We start from the raw sequence: 6,269 nt of genomic DNA on the forward strand, positions 1-6,269 counted from the left end.
CGGTGCTGCTTCCCCTTGGTGAGCTCCCCCCCCCCCCGTCACTCGCCGGAGTTGTAGCTGATGCCGCTGTTGTGTTAGCTAGATAGACAAAATTAGTGTAGTGCAATTATTGTGTATGTTTAGTGCAATTTTAGTAGATAGATAGAGAAATGTTAAAATTTGGATAGTTGAATGAAATGGATAGATAAGTAGATAAATTTCTAGGTACATCAATGTATGGATAGGTAGGTACATTTTAGTTTTGACCAAAAAAATTAATCAATGCGGTAAAATTTAATTTGAAGTATCATGATCATCTAAGTTTTTTACTTTATGTTTTGAATAATGTAGAATATATGCATTATGTCCTACAATTTGAGATGTTGTTGAAATGCTACATGAGATGCGAAGTTCCAAAAATTTTACTCGGTGCAATTTAAAGGGTTTGTGGCGACGCATCTCTCGATATGATATGTAGATAGATGTTTTGTGAAGTAGATAGATAGACAGATGTTAAAATTCGGATCATGGTTAGTGGTTAGTTCATCATGATGATATTGCAAAAAAAAATTGAAGACAAAATTTTGATTGACTCAGATGTGATGATCTAAGTTGTTCTTTCGGTGGATTTTGCAGGCTTTGTGGTGTCGCATTTCATCGGAGTGGCCGTTGTCCGACGCGTTGGTCCCCCTGGGCATCCCTCTGCTGTGCGACTACTTCCTCTACAGCCGAGGATGAGCTACAAGTCCATCTCCTCCCTTTTTTCATATCACTAGATTTCATTCTCAAGTCACCTGGCGTAACCTAGGTCTCCCGTCCGAAAGGGTTGCATCGATAAATATGCATTCAATTGCATATTTATCACCGCAACTCTTTCGGATTGTCCAGCATTTTCCACGGACAGCCCGAGGATGTGTAGATTGATTATGTTCTCCATGTTCTACCCTGTTCCGAGACAGGATTTCGGCGGCGCCTCCCCATTGTTCTCCGGAGCACATTCTCTCGGCTATTTGCCGAGACGTGTATCTGGAGAACAGCGGGGAGGTGCTGCCGAAATTTTGTCTCGGAACGGGGTAGAATGGAGAACGTACTCAATCTACACATCCTCGGGTGGGATTAGGACCCATCTTTACCTATTAGAGATGTAGGTGGATTCAACGCGGTAGAAACTGAAAATTTGATATGATTAATTTAAGTGAATCCTTAATTATGTTGTGTGGCTTGCAAAAAAGCAGAGGATGGCAGATAATCAGTGGATGTACAGTGGTTTTATCCGTTGGAATCGAGTAACATCAGAGTGGATCGCGAAAACCGATGTGTATTTGAAGGAGATATTCCGTCGTCCAATGAGAATTATCCCACCATGCCCCTGTGCGAGATGTGCCAGACGTCACCGTAGAAATCAGACGGACATGAGTGAGCACCTTCGCACGCACGGATATATGCCAAACTTTGACATGCCGCCGATAAACATAGCCGAGCAGAACCATGGTAGAGAGGAGGTGATGCGACAACGCATCGATGGATATGAGGACGACGGGGTCAGGGACATGCTAAATGATGTCATTGTTGCAGAAACGGGAAATGCGACACCTTCAGAGAATGAACCGGAGGAGCCGGAGGCAACCGCAAAGGCCTTCTTGGAGGTCTTGGCCTCGTCGAAGAAACCTCTTTATGCGGGTGCGAAAATATCTCAGCTGGATGCCATCTCGCAACTGATTGCAGTCAAGGCTGAGTACGGCTGTAGCCAGAAATGCTTCGAAGCATTCTTGGGAGTATGGGCTAACAGCCTCCCTGAGGGTCATGAACTGCCGAAAAGCATGTACGATACAAAGAAAATCATGAAGGCACTCTCTATGGATTATGAGAAAATAGATGTTTGCCCGAAGAATTGCCTTTTGTTTAGGCACGAGTATGCGGATGACAAGTACTGTAGGCAGTGCGGTTCGTCTCGGTACATTGAGGTGGTCGGTGAGGATGGTGAGAAAAAGCAGCTAACCATCCCCGTTAAGGTTCTTCGGTATCTTGATTTTATAAAAAGACTGCAGCGCCTTTTCATCACGAAGGAGTCTGCCAAAATGATGAAGTGGCACAAGGAAGGTATAAGGTACAATCCAAAAAAAATCGTACATCCATCGGAAGGGGAAGCATGGAAGTCGTTCGATGAAGAATACCCCGAGGAAGCAGCCGAGGCTGGGAATGTCAGAATAGCCATATCAGGTGATGGGTTGAATCCATATGGTATGTCGTCCAATCCATACAGCTGCTGGCCCGTGTTTGTAATTCCGCTCAATCTTCCTCCCGGTGCCCTAATGCAACGCAAGACCATGTTCTTGTCGCTCATCATTCCGGGGCCTGATTATCCGGGGAAGCAATTGGGTGTGTTTATGCAGCCGCTGGTGGATGCTTTGCACCATTCTTGGTACTTTCCGACGTTGACATACGACCGGGATCTGCAGAGAAATTTCTTGATGAAAGTTTGGTTGCACTATTGCATGCATGACTTTCCCGGCTATGCTCTATTCTGCGGATGGTGTACAAGTGGGAAGATGCCATGCCCAGTGTGCATGCAGGCTCTGCGAATGATTTGGCTGAGTAAGGGTGGCAAGTATGTAGCCTTTGACCTGCATCGACAGTTCCTCCCTCCAGACCATCCAGACAGGGAAGACAAGAAGAACTTCACGAAAGGCCGGGTTGTTCATGAAGTAACCGAGATTCCAACATTTTCGGGGGCAGATGTTCTTGCTCAGCTAAAAGCTCTCCAGCCTAAAGTCAAAGGCAAAGCCAAAGCCAAAGGCTTCGAGGGATATGGTGAGACGCACAACTGGACTCACATTACCCCCTTCTCGCAGCTTCCCTATTTCAAGGACCTCAAACTTCCTTACAATATCGATGTGATGCACACCGAAAAGAATGTGGCAGAGTCCCTTTTCCACACGATCCTCAATATTCCTGATAAGACGAAGGATAACGTTAAAGCTAGAGCCGATCAACAGAGAATTTGTGATAGACCACGTCTGAACATGAAGCCTCCCACAGGCGGTCGAAAAAACTGGTTCAAGCCAGATGCTGACTTTGTCCTTAAACCGCCAGAAAAAAGGAAGTACTTATCTGGCTGAAACACATTTTGAAGTTCACCGATGGTTATGCATCGAATATAAGTAAGGGAGTCAATCTTTCAACGGGCAAAGTGACCGGCCTGAAGAGTCATGACTACCATGTATGGATTGAGCGGATAATGCCGGTGATGGTTCGAGGCTATGTCCCCGAGCATGTCTGGCGAGTGCTTGCCGAGCTAAGCCATTTCTTCCGCACGCTCTGTGCTAAAGAAGTAAGTAAAGACGTGATTGAAAAATTGCATAAGAAGGCACCGGAGTTGATAGTCAAGCTAGAGAAGATCTTTCCGCCAGGCTTCTTTACACCGATGACACATCTCATTCTGCACCTCGCGAACGAGGTATTGTTGGGGGGGCCTGTGCAGAATCGCTGGCAGTACGGCCCTGAGAGACAGAACAAGCATCTCCGACAGAAATGTGGAAACAAAGCTAAGATTGAAGCTTCCATAGCTGAGGCAGTTATCCTAGAGGAGGTGTCAGACCTCAGGACATCATACTATCCAGACCACGTTCCCCATCTGCATAACAAGGTGCCTCGATACAATATAGAAGAGCCGAAGTATCAACCCAAGCTCCATCTATTCAACGCGCAAGGTGGGAGGGCTGGGGCCTCGAAACCTTATAACATGCCACGACAAGAGTGGGAGGACCTCATGTTCTATATCTTGCACAACATCAGGGAAGTTGAGGAAGTGTGGATGAGGTAATACCACTACACCATTCCTTTATGTCTTCCACATCATCATGTTTTATGTTCACTTAGTCCCGGTCTAACACCGGTTTTCTTTTTTTAGTGATTTCGTTCAAGAGGAATGGACGGGAATGAATCCTCCTACTGAGGCGGAGGCACTTACTCTTCTCCGTCATGGAAACCCTGGACGTAAAAATTTTGTTGCTTGGTTCATGGAGAAAGTAATTTTCCACACTCCCCTATTAAATACCTAGTTCAACATTTATTAGTTAACTAATGCACGCAACAATTTCAATTATACTTGTAGGGAAAAGATCCGAACATATCTATGGATGATGAATTGAGATGGGTTTCCATGGGTTTTGACCCTGCCGTCATGACATGTAAAAAGTATGATGTGAATGGGTATCGCTTCCATACAGAGGAGCACCAGAACAGCCGGCCTGATCCCAAAACTATAAATACCGGAGTGTACACCCCCGGTCAAAATTCAGTAGACTACTACGGAAGGGTACAAAATATATACGAGATTAAATTCCACCAGGGGCGCGAGACCCTAAGTCTGCCTGTGTTCAAATGTCGATGGTTCGATCCGCGGGAGGGGGTAAAACATACGCCTTCCATTGGTTTGGTCGAAGTTAAACCATCAACCGTCTATGCCGGAGCCGATCTCTTCATTGCGGCTACCCAAGCTACACAAGTATATTATCTGCCTTACCCATGCCAGAAAGAGTACCTAAAGGGTTGGGAAGTTGTGTTCAAGGTGTCGCCACATGGTAAGCTACCGAACCCGAATGAAGACGATTACTACAACATTAACCCCATGACATACGAGGGAGTGCTCTATCAAGAGCAACCTGATGATGATGATGATGTGGTTAGAAACGATGACGCTAGACCATTGGGTGATGATGATGTGGATCCAAACGACGACGAAGCACGGAATGATGGTGAGACCATTGTCAATGAAAATGACATACTTATGCTAGAAAAGTTAAACGAAGACGCTGACGACGAGGAAGAGCTTCCACCTCCGTCAGACAACGAAGATGATATGATTGATAGTGATGATGAGACGGACCGAGAAAGAGGTTACAACAGTGATGATTCATATGGTTTCTAGCAGATGTACGTGTCAAGTCTTTTTTTCTATAGTTTAGGAATATGCCTTTTATGCATTTTTATTAATGTGTTTATTATCATGCCTTTTCCTTCATTTCATTAATTTACTAATTGCTTATTCTCTTTTCAATGCAGGTTCGTGGAACATGGGCAAGGGGAAGGCCGACAGCGTGGGTTTCCTACGCAAGGTCGTTGGCCTGCCTAGTCGGAGTGGTCGAGCACGTAATCCTCCCCCCCCCCGGCTACTTGACGATGACTCCTCACAGGGAGGTCGAGGGAGAGGTGCCCCTAGAGGAGGAGGGGGCGGGGGGAGAGCCCCTAGAGGGCGAGGTGGTGGGGGGAGAGCCACTACAGGGGGTCGCGGCCAGAAAGAGCGCACCCTCACCGACTTAGGGGTGTTGTCTTCGAGGCCATCCTCTAGTGAGGTACCCTCCTCTAGTGAGGTACCCTCCTCTGGTGAGGAGGAGGAGGACGAGGCAGGCGAGGAGGAGGAGGTTCAGGATGGGGCCGAGGAGGAGGTGGAGGAGGAGGACGAGGATGAGGAGGAGGTTGGGGAGGGGGAGGCAGGCGAGGAGGAGGGTGGTGGCGGGGATGATGGTGCTGGCGGGGAGGGGGTTGACAACAAGGGGTGGCTGCGTGGTAACGCAAAGCTACCAAAGCAGGTTCCTGCTACTGAGGAGCAGAAGTGGCTCATTGAGCCCACGGGGAAAGAGTAAGTGCCACTTTATAATAATTTCATTATTTTGCTTGTCACATGCTCATTCCAGTTGTTATTTATTTTGCTTGTCACATGCTAATAGTTCATTCTTTTGCAGCAACTGGATATATTCTAAAGGGGTCCGTATTCCCAACGGCCTCATCACCGTCTTGCTGAAGTTACACTGGCCGGGGTTGTACTGTCCGGATCCAGTCAGGCACCCGAACCATCGGGTCTTGGCCACGAGCTGGGAGCACTGGGAAGCGGCCCTCCACGCGGACCATGGGACCCATGCCAAGGCCGTGATCACCACTTTCTGGGTGAGTTCTCTTCAGAAGCACAAGTCCATTCTAGTTTCATGAATGATTTAACTCATGGCTTCTTCCATTCTTGTTTCGTGCATGATTGTAGAAATTCTATCGAGTTCTCCCGGAGCACAGGGCCAGAGCGGACCAGATCGTGCTGCGCCAATGCAAGAAGAAGGCCCGCCAGATGCAGTACGAGGTGCGCTATGTGGCCATCTCGACATACCATCACGACTATCTTGGTGTGAAGATGACCAAGGAAGACGCGCGGAGGATGGGCATTACCTTGGAGAGGGACGAGTTCTTGAAGGTAAGTATAAAAGATTTTTCATTATGCTTTCATTACCTTGTGGTACATT

The sequence above is a fragment of the Triticum aestivum genome, chromosome 2D (genome assembly GCF_018294505.1).
Source record: "Triticum aestivum cultivar Chinese Spring chromosome 2D, IWGSC CS RefSeq v2.1, whole genome shotgun sequence".
Taxonomy (NCBI): domain Eukaryota; kingdom Viridiplantae; phylum Streptophyta; class Magnoliopsida; order Poales; family Poaceae; genus Triticum; species Triticum aestivum.